This window comes from Larimichthys crocea, chromosome XIII (genome assembly GCF_000972845.2).
Source record: "Larimichthys crocea isolate SSNF chromosome XIII, L_crocea_2.0, whole genome shotgun sequence".
Classification (NCBI taxonomy): domain Eukaryota; kingdom Metazoa; phylum Chordata; class Actinopteri; family Sciaenidae; genus Larimichthys; species Larimichthys crocea.
This window is the reverse complement of record NC_040023.1, coordinates 45,478,897-45,500,777: the sequence shown is the minus strand read 5'-3', so window position 1 is coordinate 45,500,777 and position 21,881 is coordinate 45,478,897. Positions and strand designations below refer to the sequence as shown.

At 39.0% G+C, this 21,881-nt stretch overlaps 1 long non-coding RNA gene across 2 annotated transcripts in view; it reads right to left on the bottom strand.

Moving 5' to 3' along the window:
• Positions 1-21,881, bottom strand: part of LOC113747216 (uncharacterized) — a 165,856-nt gene that overhangs the window by 69,140 nt on the left and 74,835 nt on the right. Inside the window, exon 3 of one of the 2 annotated variants that reach the window (XR_003463447.1) lies at positions 17,039-17,349. This is a non-coding gene — a long non-coding RNA (uncharacterized LOC113747216). Of the gene's footprint in view, positions 1-15,906; positions 17,350-21,881 lie in introns of those variants that run through there. The other variant, XR_003463446.1, reaches the window with a different exon arrangement.

Here is a 21,881-nt window from a genome sequence, read left to right as displayed (position 1 = left end):
GCTTCACTTCCGTGAACGAAACTATGATAGGGAAGCGCCCAGGACCGAATCCCCGTCCAACAGGCGGATGTGGGAAATGTGGTGTATGGAAGACCACTTGCCCGGTGTCGCTTGGTGTCCTGAGTCCTTCTGATTGAGGCTCAGCCCGTGGACGGTGTGAGGCTGGTAACAGCCCCGGTCGCGCTGGTATCCGGTCTTCTCGGAGTCGGGTTGTTTGGGAATGCAGCCCAAAGCGGGTGGTAAACTCCATCTAAGGCTAAATACCGACACGAGACCGATAGTCCATAAGTACCTTAAGGGGAAAGTTGAAAAGAACTCAGAAGAGTTCAACAGGGCGTGAAACCGTGGTAAACGAGTGGGGTCCGCGCAGTCTGCCCGGTGGATTCAATTCGGTGGGTCAGGGAGGGCCGCACGGTGTGGGAGGATTCCCTCGTGGGACCTCTCCCCAGCGCTGGCTTTTCCACTGCAGTGGTGTGCCTTGGAAAGGCTCTTGGAAGGTGGCATTACAGCGCCCTCCCGCCTGGACCTCCCGCTTCCTGGAGCCGTGGACTTAGTGCAAGTGTCGAATCGCAGCTTATCGCAACTTTCACTTCCTCCTGCAACAAAAACTTAAAAAGCACCGCAACTTTCACTGCAATTTTTTTGAAAACCTCATGCAACATCAGGCATTTTAGGCCGCCACTATTTCAAAAAAGGCCTGCGAAATCCTGGTGGGACTGATATTCTGATCATTGCCAAGGTGCTATGAAGCTAGAATCCAAATTTGTTTTTCCCCAAGCAAATTCCTCAAGTTCCTCCTGGGGGAAGCAACCTCAAGACAGCTGTAAAATGTAGTCCCTCCATGATTTAGGCGTACTTTTGGATCTCCTCGGTTGCACTCAGAGCATTGGAAAAGCACCATAACAAGGAAACATTCTTTACTGTGTACAAAATCCCCGAACTGACTCCTCTTAATATGAAGGATCACCAGCTCTCTCAAATCACTGCCTTTAGAACAACAAGAGTGTCAACAACCACCAACCATTTCTAGTAGAATCACAAGCATTGTTTAGAATGGTTGCAATCAGCCAGAACGCGACTTAGCCGTACCCAGGAGAATCAGTAAGGCGACTTGTCAAGCATGACAGCCAAACGATATCTTGAAACCTTTAGCTGGTAAGGGTGAGAGTAACTTGGGTATCTTTCAAATGGATAATTTATTAAACATGAGTACTACGTGTGTACTGTAATATAAGAAGCTTCATTACGGACTTTTCTTTCTTCTAAATACATCTATCATGTTACTTCTGCTCAGATGAATGCACAGAATGAATGTCCACATCACTACTCTGCAGTGTCCTTCAGTGGAGTGTTTACTTTAGAAAAAACAACAACAAAAGATAACAACCAAATGCAGTCTAATTATCACTTGGTTACCACAAAGTCGGTGGTAATTTTTTACAGGAAGCTAACAGAGTAGTCATCACCAAGGCCAACTTCATCCTCCATGCACCATGACAAGATCAAAGAAGTGCAAAGAAAAGAGGTATGAATAGAAGAACACCTTTATATAGAGCCATGTGTTATTCTGTTCACCTAAGCAAGCAGGAGGCCTCAGTGGGTGTGATTTTACAAAAAGACGGAACGGTAGAGTGGGTTGAGACTGGCCTCCTCCAAACAACTTAATCAAAAACAAATAAAAAGGCAGCAACGTTACAGTTAAGGCAGGGACAAAGAAGCCATACATCGTTGATGGTGAAAAGAAAGATGGAAGCAAGGCTGCAGAAGTGGAAAACTTGAAAAGTAAACATTTTTATTAACACTGTATACAGAAAGAGGTAGAGTAAAAATAGCTGCAGAGAGGAAACAACTATGCAGGTAGATGAAGTTCAAATGAGTTTATGTCTGATGTGGTGTATTCATTTGTGTCACAGATGTTATATAGCAGGTCTTGTATGGTAACTGCCCTCTGAACTACAGTACTTCTCTGAAAGGAATCTGAAGACGAGCAGGCAGGTATGGATTGTTGGTGTTATTGTGATGCAAAGCCTTGACGCCCGCTGGTTTGTGAGCATGATACATTCTGCATGATGAAACCTTGGAGGGGGAAAAAAAACCCAAAAAACTTTAGAAGCAAATGAAAATTTCATAGCCCAATGCCTCCATAGCTCTTCCATTTCAAGTTCCCACCCTCCAAAAATAATCAGGTTCTTGGAGAGGAAAAGGTTTGGTAACATCTTTTCTCATCCTGTTACTCATTGCCTTCACTTCTTTCTCTCCCTCTCATTCTGTCTCCCATACAGATATAGTCAAACTGTGATCCTTAACAATCCCACGCACATGAAATATGACTTTGCCACATTTTCCCTCCAGAGGTTTTTGTCTGCACTGTCCAATTATGCATCTATCAAGCACGCTGAATTTCTTTTTAACAGTTTTAAAGGGGATGCTTATTTGTTCTGTATCTAAATAGCTCTTTGTGTGAGAGCAATTTTGATGTCATTTCATGCTCCAAACAATAATGTTGACGGTTTAGTGCACGTTGCATGTGCATGCGTTTCTTCTTTTTAAAATCAACAATTTGTGATTTAAAGTCACGGTGTGACATTTGAATGAAAAGCTGAGAGCATAAAAATAAATAACAGGTCGCCATTCAAGTCTCAGTGAGTTAACAGCAGGACAATCACAGAAAACAAAAGTGGAGAAAAAAGAAGCAGAAAGCGTGAGAAACAAAAACACTGACACTTGCATGCAATTTTTAAAAGACTAAAGAATGCTGCTGAATGCTGAATACTGCTCTCTTGAACTTTTATTGTTTTAAAAAATTAAATATTGGTTCATGTAGATGTAAATACTCACAAAAAACCTCCAACTGAATGTCAGCATTCATCATTATTTCATTTTAAATCCAATGTGTTGGAGTACACGGCCCAGAATATGATGTCCTGGGTCCTGAGTCATTATTCTGTAACACTACAGTCTTCTTTTTTTCATTATGGGTAAGGAATGTGGGAAATGGAAAAATACTTTTAATTCATATTAAAGAATTTATGCAAATAGCTCTGTAATAATTACAACATTTCCAGCAATTCTAGTGGTGTGGGTGTATTTGCATGTGCACATTTCTGCCTATGTATGGAAGTGAGTGTGTATGTTCGAGTGTATGAATGAGCTCATGTCAATGAATTCCACATCGGTCCTCAAAAGGTCTGAATGCAGCCAAATGGAAGGCTTAGCAATCCACAAGGTCTGAAATGGGCTTTGCTAGCAGTTGTAGAGGACAATATAAGCTGAGAGAGCGGAGAAAACAGGACTAAGAAGAGCGGACAAAGAAAACATGTCAAGTATGTGAACCAAGGCAAACAGGCTACTGCGTAATCCCATCAAGACCTTGCAAATGAAGGAAGAAAAATGAAATCATACAAGCTCTGGTCTTGTATGCCCGATTTAAATGTTTGTATTTTACTGAAGCATACTCGAGCTTTAGTCTATCTTAAATCATCCCTTCCCACAGTGGAATCAGGTTAGCTGCAGTGAAGTCATGCATTTAATTTGTCCTTGACTTATCAAGTGAGGCTGACTGATTCCAAGCAATCATTGGCTCCTATTGATCACATTGATCTGACGCTCACCTCACTTACGTTCTCTGACCTCTTAAGAGTTTTAGTCTGAGCTTCCTGTCTGATTCTATAACTGCTTCTCTGCAGGAGACACAGCTAACCACAGACATGGACACTTGTAGTGATTCTGACTACAGCAGTTGGCCAGTAGTGAAACTATGTAGGCCCTCATCCTTTATGTTTCTACTATTTTGTTTAAAAGGAAAAACGCTAATAAGCAGGAAAAAGGGAGACACAGAGAAGACTACTGACTACACAGGAACCAACAAAAGAAGACAAGACATGATGAGAGGAGAAGAGAAGAAGAGAAACTGAGAGATTAAGACATTCCGCAAGAACAAGTCAATTCAGATCTCCTCGTTGTGTCTTTAAAAGCCAGATAAATTCCTACAGCTATGCAAGGAAGGGACATCAGGGAGACAGATACAGTGATCCACTCAGCCTGAAAATGACCAGCAAGACAGGCCTGACAGAACCAGTGAAACAAAATAGCAAGAAGTCAATATGGGGCCAAATGTACATAAGACTGACATTTAGGCCGGATAGAAACTGAAATATATCACAGAGATGGACAGAATGAGGAATCTCTCCTTGTCACAATATGCTGCTTTCTCTGCATGCTTTTCTCTGCCATCAATATCAGTCACAACACCACCCCTTCCTTATAAGAACAGTTATTTACTTATAGTATATTCACAATACTTGCCAATTTTTTTATATTACTAATTAACAGTGAGTGAGCTATGACAAAGCGGTGTGCTTGTGCTTACAAATTGTCAAATTGTTGTAACATTCCTTTTATTGCCTTCCATTTGCCACATCCTTGGAGGTCTCAAGCACCCTCAAACAAAACCCGAGTGAATCCTGAATGAAGGCCTAAAGTGAGAAAATATATGTACATAAGACAACTTTAGAGTTACTGGATCTCTTAGTCCTCCTCTTTTGATAAAGGTGCTAGTCTCAACTGGACTTTTTGTTTTGTAAAATAACACGTCAAAGTCAGCCACAGGCATTGAACAAACTACAAACTTTTGACAGCCACCACTCAAGTCTACAGGGGGGGGAGGTGGGAGTTGGTCTACAAAATGTAGCTGTAAATTAAGCACATTTTGATTAGATGTTTCAGTGGCAAACAGTATGGGGAACAGGGAGCTTGGCATACCTAAGGGTTTAGGTTTGTGACACCCCTCTGTGAAACTGTTTAAAAGGAAGAAATTGCTTGGGAAATTGGGATAGATGGAGGAAAGCAGGGCATTTCTACAAAGGCAACCAACCACTGTATCATTACAACATGAAAGCAAGAGCCTTGTTAAAGGTTGCCGTCTGCCACATGCCCCAGTAGTCCTCATGCTCCTTAATCCCCCCTGCTGGGCTAGTAAATTCCCATTTAATTAGAATGCAAATACCACTAATAAGGTTAATATACCAAGACTTGTTTTCCTGTGACCAAGGCATAGAATGGGTGGGAAATGAAACGAGCCCAAGAAATTGAGTAAAGGTTCTCAAATGTCATGGATGAGGCAGAAGTGGGCGCGTGGGTGTGTTGTCTTTATAGTCATTGTCAACAATCTTCTCTATAGTATTTTTATTGGATATTAAAGTGAGAGTAACAAAGATGGAGAGCAAGAGAGCTTAATGAGGGAAAGACAGAGACAGAGAGAGTGATAGAGAAGGCAAAACCATAAAGAGAATAGGGGACCAACAGGAAGCAAAAAGAGAAATTTGAGCATCACTCCTGATTAGAAGCAATAAAACCAATAGCGGCCCATCAGCAGTAAAATATAGCCCACAGGAAGGTTATGCTCATTTTCTTCTGTGCCTGTATGTCTGCATACATGTGTTTGTGTGTCTTTGTGTGTGGGGTTGGTTGGTTGGTTGGTTGGAGTGCCATGCCTTCTAATACTGTTGGTTTTTTATCTCCTGAAAATAAACCCTCATCATGCTCCTTAAGTGTGATGGGACGTCATCTTAGGATGTTTTGGTGCAGATGGAGGAGGCCTAGACGAGGATGTGAGGAGCACTGATGGGAGGAGAAAAAAGTTTTAAGTGGCGCTTTAAGACCCATTACAGACTGTTTGATGAGGGGAAATATGGGTAGCGCAAGTATCAGAAGAATGACACCTGTGAAATTAGAGTGGCAACAGGGTAAACACTGAGCCAGGACTCGTGTAAGGCTCATAGAGCAACAGTTGCAAACAAAATCGCTGAAGCAGAGTGCACTGTGGCACAAGGTTACTTTCACCTTCATGAAACTTTAAGTAGGCATCAATGTTTAAAATATGAGTTTTAGGGCAAGCGATTACTTCTAAATAAATGCAAAGCTTTGTCAGCCAAATGTTGCACCAATCAAAGCTAATGTCGTCAACGTGCCAGATTGTTTCCCCCTCCTAACCCTCTTGTCTACTTGACACTTTTCCCAGATTGATGTGTGTGTTGCAAGGTAATATCTTTTAATCGTGGGTCGGATGTATAACCCAGCCAATCCTTTTTTTTATTTGATATCCTTGTCATGATTGATAGATATCATCAAAATTAAAGGCTCAACTTTGAGGTCAGGAAGAGTGATTTGCTGTCAGCGCTTCTTTAATAGTGAGAGGAGAGCCGGCGAGTCGTTTCTCTTTGGGGACAGTGAGAGAAAGAAGAAGAGAAGGAGGAGGAGGAGGTGGAAGAGGAGGGAGGGATGGCAGAAGGATGAGAAAGGTGGAGGAGACCGTCTTATGAGGTTATTAGGTTTTAATCAATATGGTATATGGCCAGAAGATGATTGGAAAACAAACCTAATCTGGGAAGCAATACGTCTCTCATTCATCTCCCTGGCTGTCTCTCCGGTGGATCTGCCTGGCTCCTATTGCCACCTTTTTCCATTCAATACACATCATAGCCGATGTCGGGTTCCTGTAAGTAACAACCACTTAAACGAAGCAAACAAACAAACAAAACAAAAAAAGCCCGTGACACCTGAAAGCCTTGCATTTTGATGTGAATTTGTGGATTTCTTTTGAATGTACATAAAAAATAAAAAAATACATCTTCAAGCACTTCTTAAGAGGATAAAGATCCTTTTTTGAAAATGTTCAGGGATAGATTCAGTGAGGCTTGCTTGTCAGTCTTTTGAGCAAAAAATGTGACACATTCTACCATTCCAGACACATGCAGTCAAAAACAAGTTAAGTACGAGCACACATGATTGCAAGGTGCAAAGGTGGAGACGAACAATGTATTCCACTGCGGTGAAAAATTCTTCTACACTTGAACAAAAACTTTGTATTGTGTGTACATACACAATACATCAATACAGTGGTATTGAAAACACACCCCCTACATGACCATGAGTTCGGAGTAGTGACAGAATATTACAGCGGCTACAAAATTACCTTTCTTTGCATGGTGGCTAGACTCGTAATGAGGACTTCCACACTGAAAGAAGCCAAGTATGAGGCTTTGCTGGTAAGTGTACCCCCTGGTTAGACACCCCAGGGCAGATCTAGGACATGCTGCAGGGACTATATCTCCTATCTGCACATGGAGTTCTTGGGGTTCCCCTAATTAAAGCTAGCAGGGGATTGCTCTGAAAAATGATGCCTGGGCTGCTCTTCTCACCTTTTTGCAACTGTGGCTCATAATGAGTATTCAAAATGGATAATCAAGTGGAAGCACAAATTGCTAACTACAGCTTGCTGGATCTATAATTACACCTTAAAAGTGATTTTTTATACACACAAACTTGCTAATTACCAGGCAATTTTTGCAAAGCTGCCTTGGCATGCAGTACACATCATCCAACCGGTGTCTGAAACTATATAAGAAAATGTATATTCATATGATTAGGTAAAATCTTATTATACAGATTTGATAGCGTGGAAGAATTGAGTTATCTTTTGTGAATGTTTTCTGAATATAAACACAGAGTTCACATGGCACCGTCAGATTGGTTCTCAGATTCATTTTATAGCCACACATGCACAAACACACACACAGAGAAGCCTGAGTGGATAGTCACTCATGCATAAACGCAGCAGGCACCCTGCTGCACGAATCAGTTTTGCTCCTGCCATCTTTTCATCAACTGGTCTGTAGATCACTCAAGATGTATTTCTACACAGCACAAAATAGCATTATATTGTGCATGACACAAGGGGGGATTTGTTGAATACTTAATGCACAGCTGTCTGCAAGAAGACTGGGCTAGTATGTGTGTTTTTCTTTTTTTTCCCCCTTTACTTGAGTCAAATGGACTAAACACACCAACTATTTGCCATCAACAACTTATTTAAATATATACACCTGGCTGGTATAATACTAACACGAAAAGGTGGAGGTGCCTTGCCTAAGGGGACTTTGGTGGTGGTTGTTTAGGGAAGCAGGGGCATTCTTTAACCCTGATAGTTTCCACCTGTACACCTGTGTGTTACATCAACATGTAAATATGCATAGAAGCAGATGTGACAGTGGCAACAATTTCCTAGCAAACAGCTACCACATGACCCCTTGGATTTCCCACATTGTAAAAAAGAACTCAGGAGAGGGATGCAGTAACAGAACATGACTAAATATTTAAGCAGAGCAGATGGCCAGGACTTTATCAGTACTCGTGGCAAAATGGAAGAATATCCAGATACTGAATTATAAAGCTCACAGCAAGTTTATTGCAACATTTTGCTGAGTAGCCTTGGTTTAGTTATACAGGAGAAGATAGTAGACATTTATAGGTAGTTTTAGGCCAATAATGTCTATCTATATCAACTGAAGTGGCAGCCACACCACTTATGTTGAAGGAATGTAGAACAAAGGAAGAGATGGAGAGAGTGGGAGACTTAATATCTCAATTGTTTATCTCCTTATTTGTTGGATTAGCATATTTGATCTAATCCAATTATCAAGACCTTCTGATTTCTCTGCCTGGATTTTATTACAATAGCCCCAATTTACTTACTACAAAACCAATCTGGAGAACATCAGCCTCACACTACTGACTGGAAACGCAGACAGTGTTTTGAATGAAACGCTGACTTGTCCTTTAAATACTCCATTCTGCCACTGCTGTGGAGTTTACTTAAGCGGCTCGCTGGCAGGAAAAAGCAGTAAGGGAGACAGCAGGTGATCGGTGTAGGCACAGGAGGTACAACAAGGTAAAGAAAAATCAAACCATATTGAGCTTTACACCCTTACACTCAGACAAGTAAGAGCAAGACTAAATGTCTGTTTTATTATTTGTATTTTTTAACAGTGTGTGATGCTATTCAGGTTGAGAATACTGTGTTTAGTGAATGTAACATGTGGGTTACTGGGGCATTAACCTTTTCAAATCTAATTAACAGCAGTTGTTAACATGATGCTATAGCACCAGGGACCAGCTTCCACATTGGATGTGTTATCTTGAACAGGGCTTTTTCCCCCGTTAAACATAACTTGTAACCAAGGTGCAAAATTAACTTTTTTGTCTGCTGACTGAATGGCTAGTAATTTTACCAGCCACTCAATATGTTACCATGGTATTTTGGCTTGTGGGTGAAGCAAATCTACCAGCCACATATTACATATTTTACCAGCATTTAGCTGGTGGATGGTGTCAATTTTGTGCCCTGCATGTAATCCTGTGAAATGCTCCTTAAGCTTTGAGGTAATCCTCAAGCAGCAACCTCTCAGGCCATTAAAAAAAAGCCAACAAGGAAGTGACAGATAGTGCAGATCTAAAAATGGCCATGTGAGGCTGGCTACGAAATGAGTCCATATTACAATGGCAAACTTCACAGCAGAAATACATGTTTACAGTCTGGTGCAAAAAAAAAAAAAAATGTTTTGATCATAATCACCACATATTTTTGGGTTTGTCAGGACCCACCAGAAGCAGGACTGCTAAATTGACGATGGCCAGATCCATCAGACTTTGAGTTTCACAATGGCTCTTCATGTATGTTGCATCATGGAGTGCAAGTCGATTTTATTTATACAGGGTAACATGTTACTACTGTAAGTACAAGTACTTCCATATCTGTAAATGACTGTTATATTAGAGTGATAAACACACTGTTTAAATAATTGCTTACACTGTATTTTTGCTTTGAGAAAGGCAAAAAGAAACAACCCTCCAAACCCTTTAAAGGCCAAGTGTCGCCCTGCACACTTCATTAGCATATGGAGCTTGGCGAGCCTGCCATGAATCCTAAACTGTGATTGGACAATCGCTATTCAGGGTTTAGTGAATGGTCAATTGTAATTATGATCTACTTCCATTAATGTAGATCAAAACGCCTCTACTGTTCGTTGCCAGACCTCTGTGAGTTATGAGACTACTCAGACCACAATGGGCTTGCCTTGCAGGACTAGTTTAATCAGTATGTGAGGTAAGAACAGAAATGCCAAAAAACATTCACGTTACATAATCCTTTTTAACACCCAGAAGTGATGATAAAACGCAAACTATAAGTATTTTCAATATTGTCCCATTTTCTTGTGATATTTTACTCTTTTTGCACTTGACCATAAAAAGGTACATACATCAACTTGTATTTTACAGCACTTTGTCAATGCCTTCTTGATGGCATCTCCATTTACCCGAAAAATGAAGTATTCATTAAACAAACACTTCGCTTCTTTTCCTCATCTCACAGCCCTGGATAACGAGTATGTGGAGAGAGAATCAGTTTTTAGGGAGCTGGAACAGTGATTTAGCATCAAGTTAAACACTTTTTTTGAATCTTCCTTAGCCTTAAAAGGAAGCTCTCCTCTTTGGAGGTACTAATGCAATGATTCCCAAACAGGGTGTTTAATTTCCCTAAACCCAAGTCTGCAAATCTTACATCTCATTCTGTGATTCTCTATATCCTGAGAGGATACCACATTGATCTGATTAGCAGTACTGGTGTGCAACCCTGTGATAATGCATATATGCAATAGGTGGAAAGGTAAAATATCATTAACTGCCATATATCCATCAGGGAATATTAAAAAAAAAAAAAAGATAAATGTCATCATATGCAAATCAAAGCTTTACGTGCATAGTATCATACTGTGTCTCTCTCTCTCTCTCACACTCACACAAATACACACAGAAAGACAGACAGACAGACACACACACCCACACACAGATTTACAAAGGGGCACCCCAAATGATGGAGCTTTTTGTATTTGGAGGAGGCCCAACTCATTAGGGTGATTGTCTGAAAAGCGCCTCTGACCACAGATCATGAAGTACATAATTGGCCCTGCATTCACAGTCAAGAGGGAGAATATACAGTATGTGTGTGTCTGTCCATGTGTCTGTCTGTCTGTTATGGTGATTATTTTGCTTGAAAGCAGGACTGGGATGTAAGCAAATGCAATTTTATGCCATGATGCAAAATTACGCTCTCATATTTGAGCAGATCAATCTTAGATAATAATTTTCAGGTCAGTAGAAGATTAGAAATGGGCTGGGACAGTGATAAGTGTATGCGCAGTTCCATACCAAAGTTGTCAACATTTAAATGCGTTTGGAATATGTTATTGAGTTGTTTTTTTTTTTTTTTTTTTTTTTAATACGTTACTTATTGAATACTGAATTCCATCTAAAGGAGGATGGCATTTTAATGACATGCTGTAAAATGCTGCGTTAGCTTTAGTGGACAAAATGACTAATGATTCTGGGCATTATAGGACAAAAGAAAATGTGCAGCAAATTCGTAACACTTTTGTGTATGATGCCAAAATTAATAATGTAGTTCCTCATTGGCGGAGATAGATATATAATGCATTAGCACTAGGCAGGGGGTCAATGAATCATAAATAAGACTTTGAAGATCGGCATCAGTAAGAGGGATCTGTCTGTTTGCTACAGTCTCTTTTCCCCTCTTGTTTTCTCTTATTCAAAAAAAAGCACAAACAAATCCATTTCCAACTTCCATTTTTAAAAAGGGAGCACTGGGTAGTGATGAAAGAGGATAAAGGAGGAAGAGAAACATGCAGCAACAGTTTCGGTGACAGGATAGAAAGTGATACAGGCAGAAAAGAAATGGGTAAGCATAAGAAAAATCGAGGGACAGAAAGACAAATGGAGAGGAGGAGTTAATAAAACTGCATTAATGTAATGCTGCGTTACACCCGAGTGGGCATCTCAGCACCTTGATACATTTATGTTCTAATTATCTGCATCATTGAGGTTGATTGATTGGCCTAATATGAAACGCATGGCGCCAATTTAGCAAAGAAACCAATCTGTGACAGCTTTTGTTGGCACTTGCATCCTCCTTCACGATGTTAGAATGTTTATGTCTTCTGTTCAAAGTCAATTCGACTCAAGCCAACTTGTGCTGTTTACGAGTGCTGATGACTGAACATCATCAATCACATAAATACCTTGGAAGCGCTTGTTCTTTTTTCAGGATGAACAATGATAAGATTTGTTACAGTAATTAATGGCAACGAGACTATTAGACTAGAAAGAACTTGTGGTGTTCAGTCGTGTATGAAGTGATCTCCCATTTGCTGCCTGCATTGTGGGGATGACAAACAAGTGACAGAAATCAAGTGACAGATGTTTGTAATTAAATGAGAGCATGCCACTTTGATATTGTTTTTCCACCCCAGCAAGAATATTCTCTTAGCGTGCACTTTTAGCACTGAGGCTAATGTATCAATTACCCATCAAGGGCAGTATCACAGATAATGCATAATAATGCAAGTCAAGCTAGATTTAATGAAAACAATTCCTCTAGATAATACTGTATGAATGTGATACAGACAGTGGTTGCTTCAGGAAAACAGGTCCCCAAGGCAGAGGATGACACCATACTGTGATCTGAACTAAGTTAGGTTTGGAATAAATATGAGCCAGAGGCAAACTAATGGATATATACTCAATGACAGTCATCTAAATGGATGGAGCACATGAATATGGGGTGCAGGAGAATATGCATTTTGTATTTTCATTGCATCCTTTTGCCCCCTAAAAACTCTCCCCAGTAACTCATCACATTGCAGCACATTACAGGAAGGATGCATCCAGTATACTGCATGAGAGGAAATCATTAGCATTAGGTGTACCATATACTTGGGTTCATGGCAAAGTGACCTTGGCCAGAAGAAATGATATGAAGTACGTTCAAAATCATGGCAACAAACACATGAACACAAACATGTACTGGCTCATGCACACACATACACACCTGCAAACACACTGCACTATAGTAGGATAGCAGCTCTATTTGACCGAGCACCAGTCACCTGTGGAGAATGAACCACTTTGCAAGCGATCAACACCATCATAAAACACAATGAGCATGTGTACTGGAACACCCAACCTTTACTGTGATCGCGTCAGAGACAAGGTATTGAGGACAATGCTGTCAAGGGCAAATGGGTCACAGATTACCTCTAGTGACCAATGAAATGTGTTATAGCAACAAAAGCCTATGTAGCTTCTCCATTGGACACAGTGGCATTGGAGACTTCAATCCCCTGCTCAGCAAAGATTGACGACGAACATGAAAATATATTTGCAGTGATTCTGTAGGCAGTAAAAATGCTTTGAGAAAATAAAGCAAAACGCTTGTACAGCAGTTCTTCAGTTGCTGGATAGAGATGTTGAATGGACTGGACATGTGGTCATGCATGGAGGAGGGCCAATCTTGAGAAACCTCACTGCTGGAGAGTAAATCATTTAAACCGGCGGAGAAACACACACTCAAACATGTTCATGGAGAAGGGTGAGGTAGGGAAATTGTAGTCTGAAAGGGCTGGGGAAGGAAGAGCTTAACAAAAGAGATTGCACCAGGGGCGGTTCAAGTGGTTGGTGAAAGGGGAAATAAAAGCTGAAAAGCATAAACAGTTCAATTCAATATTGTGAGAAAGAATGTTTTCATCTATGTAAATATGTAAGAACTTGTGTAGATACTGGCATATCTCCTTGCTCATGTTCATCATCATGCTGATCTTCTGAGACTCAAACAGTTGAAGTTATTGCTGCGGGATGGTCTTAAGCCAATAAAAAAAATATTAGATTCTAACCTCATGCATTCCATACATAAATGTATCTATCTTACAAAAGGATTGAAGTGGAGTGAACAAATATTTTAAACCAGCTCACCAAAAAGCTACAAAGTAAAATGTATTTAACTCTTTGTTGTGGATTTAATGGTAGATTTAAAAGACTCATTTATGTTTTTTGGGATGATATTCAGCTTGTCACAGTTTTGGTGGAGAACAGTCATACATTAAGAGCAAGCAGCTCTGTAATATTGTTGCTTATTTTCATTTTGTTTGCATGTGTCCAAAACCCCCAACGTGAATAGAGTCGCCTGATGCATCCGTATTCATTTCCCATTCTGCTCTAATTTCATGTAGGCCAAGATACAGTCAGATGTAGCAGATAAACGCAACACTCAAGTATTCTGTCACCATGTAATTGCAGATGGAATACTCAGAGCAATTTGACATTAACAGCAACAAAAACACATCTTATATAAAACACACTTAAGCATGCACACAAGCAACTGCACCTGTCAATCAGTTGTCACACGTTCTTTTACAACACAGACATGCAGATAGTGGAGAAAATACCATTCATCGTTAAAAGACTACTTGCTCTATCTTATCTACCAGCTCATTTGGAGTCTAATGCCAGCTGTCCCTATGCACTCCCTGTTGCGATCAAAGTCAATGCTGAGCTGCATTTCTTTTTGCACACTAACTGGTCAGTTTCCTTAGCAAAAAAAAAAAGATTCACTTATCCAACTTGCTAGCTTTTAAAGAGAATGGGTAATGACACCAATTGGTAAGAAAAGTCAGAGGATCACCAAAGTCTTTAGAAGACATTGCACAGTCTGTGTCTGTCAGTCTGTGAAGTCTGTACACAGTATGAGTTGAAGTTGTAGAAGTACAAGTTGAGACGTTTCGCTGAATACGTGAAAACTGACTTTGCTCCCGGACCAAGCACCTGCAATCTTCAGTTTACTGGCCTCCCATCAGTTATTCTTGCTTTAAAGCCTTACATCTAAAATATTGCAGCACAGTTTGTTTTCACCTTCCTTTAATTCTCTCACTTTACTGCCCTTCTATCTGCACTCCAGAGGATCTCAGTGGCCACTCTAAATCCAAAAAACACCAATGTTAGCCTGTGAAACAAACCTTGATAGCACCAGATCATGATCCCCCTGTGCTCACTCACACACACCAGCTACTATTCATCGCTCTGCTTGGTCCCATCATCTCACCCTCTGGCTCCTTCGATGGTGGAATGACTTTCTGACCTTAGTCTAACTGAGTCTTTCCTTTTTCACTGCAGGATATGAATGCATCTCTACTGCTTTCACCTTTCTCTCTAACATCCACTCAACAAACACGTTAACAGCAGCAAAGCATGGGTAATATTTACAGTAGAGTAGAATAGTTAGAGTAGAGTTTAATTGTACCTCTGCCAAGGAGGTTACGTTTTTGGAGTGGTTTGTCAACAGGATTAAGGAAAAACATGATGGAAGAGTGTAGTATGGGCTAAGAAAAAAAACAATACATTTTTGGAGTGGATCAAAATCAGGGGTAAGACAATTTTTTACTTTTGTGTGATACCATTGGTCTTTGAAAATGGATTGATGTGCAATGACTAAACATACAATAACCTCAAATATCGCTGTTGAAATGAACACCATGGCAGGGGTCTGCCCTCTCTGAGCACTTACATAGCATTCTGAAATGTCTTGCTGAGACTTGAGAAAAAATTATGTATTGCACTTATTGAGCAATGCCACTTTTAAGAAACATGAGGCAATAACAATTCCAATGGGGACAAATAGTCAAACAATGAAAAGGAGAGCAGTATGCAAAATAATCAGTGATCCATCTAAATCTAACTGAAAGGGCTAGATGGAGTCATTAGAGAATAGTTGCTAAACATACTAATACTACAGAATTTCATGCAATCATTGTTTCTGTGACCAAAAGAGCCCTAAATATATATCATAAGCTTCATTAAGCTGGCATTTATGACAGTGCTGCCATTTACAGAATGCATTTATCCTAAAAACTGATATATTGTTTGTTTTTCAATTTTTATTTATTTTTTGCTTGATACTTAAATGCACTCTCACTGGAGAATTGATGGCAAATAGAAACACAGAAAGTCAGAGAAAGAGAGAAAATAACCTAAAACAGCACAAAAGAACCATACAGTATCTATTGCATTATAGAGGATGGTGAGACCTGTCAGAATGGAATATTGAAAATCTCTTTAGACTTTAGGATATGAATCCCATTATCAAGTATGGTGTACATCACACAAATACAATCAGCCTTAACGTCAAAAAGTTTCATTTATTACCGTAAAAGAAACCTGCAGAAAAAGCCAAAGCCGAGATTTGAAGGTGTTACCAAGGATGAAGAGCTAAATTACTTTGTTTTGTAGATAAACTGCATTTGAGTGTATTAATCCGAAACTGTGGGAGAAGACAGGCCAAAATGAAAAAAAAAAGTACAAACAATTCAACTTTCTTTTCATATTTTTCACAATAACTACATGAAAGTGCACAATGGGTTGCTTGATTGTGCAGTTTGCATTCTACAGTTTTCATTTACAGACTGCACAGAGTTGACATTTGGTAACCACAGACTCCTGTGGTGTCCATTTTCTTCTTTTCTTCTCTTTATCAGAGATCATTTTTATTGGCTGAATATCACCCTGATGGGAGGCTTCAGTGAATAAACCTCAACAGATTTCCAGCCACCAAAGCTGGATAAACATCTTTTTTGACTCTCTGAGAACAATGTGCAAACATATTGGTAACATCAGAAGTATCTTGTGAAAATAACTTTAAGTGTCTGGCACACACATACACACCTAGATAGTAATTGTGTTCAGCTGCATCTACACAAATCTTATCTTACAATAACCATCTTTTATCATCACCATTAATTGTAAAATGATAATTAAACTGAAGTTACTCTACAAGAAATTGTAAAATGAATAATAATTATCAATTTATTAGTAATGATATATTTTATGTTAGTTAATGATCGTAAAACGGCTTATAAAAGCAACATTACTTTGGCCTCATTAAATATTTGATTAGAGAGTGGTCATAGATACTGTATATAATAAAAACAGAATTTTGTCTGATCACCATACTGAACACTAACTAAGGTTAGTACAACAACTCATAAATTAAAACTTTATCTTAAAATGAAATGATATAAACTTCACAATGTTGGGGTAGGGGTACTTTAGAGGCACAGTTCACTTTACCAATTGATAATGAAAATGTAAAAATTAAATCCACAAAGGAATAATCAACAACACAAAAAACATCAACCCCAAATATGTCAATGTGTTGCCTTTGTGGCATCATTTCTTTCTATCTGTAGTGCTTAGCAATAAAGTGAAGTAGAAGTCCTAATGAATCATTACAGTGTTTTTTGACCGAGCCATTCATTACACTGGATCACAATCAGGTGTTCTCTTAGCAGACACTTACCTCATCTTATGAGGTGCGATTCCCCCCAGAGTCTCCTGATGGTCTCCTTGTAGCTCCTCCAGGCCCTTTCAAAGTCTTGAGTGTTGCAGCCTGTTTCAGCATTGACATATGCCACACTGTAGTTGACTGTGTAATGCCTGGAGCCAAATGCAGGCAGTGCCCGGCGGTAGGCCTGCCACTCATTACTCAATGTTTTGGATCCCATCCGAATGTGATGAAGAATCAGTGGGATTAGCTCTTGCCTGACTGGTCATTCCACCAAGCAGAAAACAGGCACAGTTCTTGTCCACCCACCAGCCATTCTTCCGGTACTGTCAAAATATTCAAACAGAACACATATTGGAGATGGTAAATATTCAGTACTATTTTCTCAAATTGCTGTCAACATCCAAGACCCCTTGAGAATTTTTTTTTATTTTTTGTGTCACATCTACTTTCCTGTTAGTCATACAGTGATGAAACTCAAAGATACAGCCGCTAATGGATGATAATATTGTCACAATAACCTATCAAGTCCGTCGTTTAAATTTCCCCTACTTCTCATACTGTGAACTCTTCATCAAAAATAATAATAAAACAAACAATACATTAAAAAAAAAAAAAAGCGTAATTTGGCCTGATTTGCGGAGATATCAGCCATAGAGGTGTCTGCTGTCACTCCAGTAAAATGGAGCTGAACATCACTGGGGTGGTGGTGGGTATTCACACGGAAATATTGCACTTAACTTTCTTTTGTGTCTGAAGTCGTTTTCATCAATGACCACAAATTCTCCAACCCCTCCCAGTCTCAGTCCTTTTTTAAATATTCCTTCTCTCCATCTATCTTCCACCTTTCGGTCATCTTTAGCAATGCCATTTATCATCATGTCGATTCTTCTAAATTGTAGACCTTGTGCAAACCTGAAAATACATAACATTAAGGATGAAAATGTTGTGGCCTTATGCAAACATTACTTCAGCAACTATATGGGCATGACAGTGATTCAAAGTACAGCCCAGCACTTTCAGCATTGTCATTGTACTGTACCTGCCCAGATTTAGACAAGGTTTAATGATGATGGAACAAACTGTCTCCCTAAGTAAAACAAATGAAACGATGTCTAAAATGAAATAACATTAATGGGGACATGTAATGGATGATGAGATTTACCTAGTCCTAGTCTTCATATGGATTTGGCAGTTTGAAATGTTATTGGGGTGCTGAGGAAAAATTACATCTGTACTCTTTGACATTTGACCAGGGTTTAAAATCTTAAAATTAACAAGCTGTTCAGATTTATTGCACTTGGGGATGTCACAATGGGCGACACAAGCAATGAATTAGTTTTGATTAATCAATTAGCTGTGCTTTTTGGAGCCAGTAACACCATCCAGTTTGTAGATGTTTTAATTTGTGTGGGCGAGCCAGAAAGGGAATACGATAATTAATTCAGAATTTGGTGTGTGGTATACCCACCAAAAAGAGGGCTGTTCAATACAAGGGATGAAAGAACTGCTGAAAAAAAAAAAAAAAAAAAAAAAACTTGACTGCAAAAAAAATTAACATGTTCTACAGCAGGGGTGTCAAACATACCACCCGCAGGCAGGAACCGACTCGCCAAAGGGTTCAGTTCGGGATGATGATGCAATGTGTAAAGGACTTAATTTCACTGCCCATGTGAGATGAATGAATTAGGCAGTATAAAACTGTTGAAAAGATAAATATCAAGTCACTTTTAATACTTGTGTGTGAGGTTGAAACTTTGACAAAGCAAGTCTTTCTTTGTGTTAGATGGCTCGACAATAATGCATATTATGACAGTGGTTATCAACTTTCTTTGTTAACATTCCCATTTCCATAAATAACAGCGTTTGACACATCATTTGAGTCTTCTTCCGCACAAAGTGGAGCAATTACTTGACGCCTACTTCACTCAAGAGGAACAGGTTATTATAATGGCTGGCTATGAAAAATACAAAATGAATGTTAGAGCAAAAAGTAACACTGGGCTGCAAATAAGGCAAGTGGTCTGTAGTTGCTGTGCCTTCACCAGTTCTTTTATATGGATCATATGCTATTTAACATTTGAAGTGGTAATATTACCTGGTGCAAGATTTTTTTTGTATCACCAGCTGAATGCATGCATGGTACTGTGACAAAGTGATGCATACAGTTTGCACTACAGTAACTTTACAGCTTTGCTCAGTGACATTGCTAATGTATGTCACAACAAAGTTGCATTCATTCTAAACTATTCCCTGAGCTGAGAATCTAAAAATAAATAAATAAAATTAAAAAAGTGGCATTTGTTGAAAATGTCACCAATGTTGCTCGTCTTGTCCTGGACAGCAAAAGCCTGGTCACCTTTGTCAATAAGGTGTGCATTTGGCTACACTCAAAAACACGAAGAAATAAAAGCATGGATGACATTTTAAATGTCTGCAAAAGATATAAAAGGACTACTACCACTAATTGCAGCAATATTCCTCAAACAAAGAAAATTTCAGTTTACTTTCAATGGGTCACCACCTAATCCAAAAATCAACCTGCAGAGTAATTACAGTCCAAAGTGAGGTATTTAATTGCAGGTCCGTATTTAATTGAAGACATATCAGGCCATGTTACCTATCATTCATATTCATCTCCATGACTACTGTCCTTGGCAAACGTTGCATTCCATCGTCTCAGCCTTCGCAAAAAGTAAAGACGCTGTTGGGGTTTCTCAGCTAGGCTAAGGTGTTGGTGTTCTTTACAATTTTCAAAAATTAATATAAACATAGGTTGCAGCTTTTATAAAAGTAATTGAAATAATGTTTATAGAAGTATTTATTGCCATTTAAAAATGTATTATCAGTTGAAACTTTGTATTAGCCATCCAAATAGAGAATAGCAATCCACTTTCAAAGCATCCGTATTTGACAAGCTGAGAATAAGAACAGGTTGAAAAGAGGACATGTAGTGTATGTAGATAGAAAACACTAATTTGAATGCAACAACAGCTTAATTCTTATTTTAAGGTGATTATACACTAATGAAAACACAGTTACACATATTGTATTCCATTCCTGCCAAATCCTGTAAAAAGAGCCCTCTAAATCGTACACATTGGATTTTTGATCATTTTTACAAACCCATTAAGTGGGAGCCTGGTTTCTGCATTTCTTGCATCCACTGGTGTTTTTTTTTTATTCAGCTAATGACGTATGTGTAACTAAGCAACTACCATAGTATGAAAACAACTACCTGCTGACAGAGAAAAAAAAAAATTCCTAAGATGAATTCTTCATTGGTTGCCCGTTCACCTGTGTTCAACAACCTCTTGGGTAGCGTAATGCCAGTTATTTCCTGTAGCTCCAATTTACCACTGCTCCTTGAATGCCTCATGGACAGACTACTGTAGCTTACCGAAGCCTATCTTAGAAGGTTCCAATCCCCTCAGACCCAGACAGAGAAGATTAGTTATTGATAAGGGTGAAATACAATTTTCTAATGTAAGCTTTGCACAGGTTGGAACCACGTGCTGCAGAGTATCTTTGGAATAAGAAATTCCACAAGAAACTCTGGTGGATGAATTAATGGATAATCAGTAATGGAAAATGATTAGCATTAAGGTTTTATTCCAAAATAATTAAGTTGTGTAATTTCTACATGGCATTTTTAAGTAAGGCATGCTGAAGAAAAAAAAGCTTAAAGTTTTGTGTGATGTAAAGAGAACACATCATTGATAGTACTTACCAGCCACCCAGCACTGTTACCTTCGTTGTGGCCTTGAATTAGGCTGAATTAGGAATAAGTGCTATGTGCATTCTACTGTCATAGCCCTGGGAAGCATGGAAGGAAATGCATGTATATTTGAATAGGGTTAAAAAGTAATGTTTATATAGTATAAATATTAAAACGGTTTATGTGAGTTTATTGAAATGTATGTCTTTCTTTAAATGAGCATCCTGCACAGGGCTGGCACAGAAAAAGTCACTGAACACACATGGAGGTCCAGTTGCAGTGTTTTCCACAAAATCATACTATAATGGGGGGTTTATTTGAATACTTATATAATCTTTTTTAGCGGGTAATTTCTTGTTAGATTTTAATACTCCAACTTATTTTAGTGTGTACTCACAAACTATTATAATCTGCTGACCTTGCTTTCCCTTCTCTTTTACCTGCACACAGACACCTACACCTCTGTCTCTTGCTGCACACACACCTGCTTCCCCTGCTGCTCTCTGTATTATACAGGGACAGCAGTATTTTTATAAAGTCACCCAAAAAACAAAACTCACATTTTTTTTACCTGCTATTATTTCTCTTTTCACAGCAGCAGGTGAGAAGGCTTGTTTTTAATGACATATCAAAACCAATGTGATACAAGTGTTTTTACAGTTTGCTGTCGGGGTCTGTGCTTGTAAAATAAATACTGTGTTCGCGTGTTCGACACAGTGCCAGAAAATGTCTCTCTCTCTGCATCTCAGAGCTGTGATTGTGTGTGTATGTGTATGTGTATGTGTATGTGTATGTGTGTATATATATATATATATATATAAAAATAAAAATAAAATAAACCACACAGTATGAGGAGAGTGAGGTTGAAATCATCAAATTGCATCTTTCTGATTCTGTTTTTTTGATAACTTTGGTACTATCGATTAATGAAGATGGACTATTGATTCTCTGATTTTTAAAGGATAGTACTATCTATTACATTTCTTCTGCTAGTCAAACCACTGGTTGTGGTTGTTCCATCCTGTCAGGTTGCTGACATGTTAGTCAAACCAAATTATAATAAGAGAATTCGGTCCAGCAGGGGATATATTCAATTTTCTATGAAGCACTGAGAGTGAACACATTCCAGATTTACAGTTA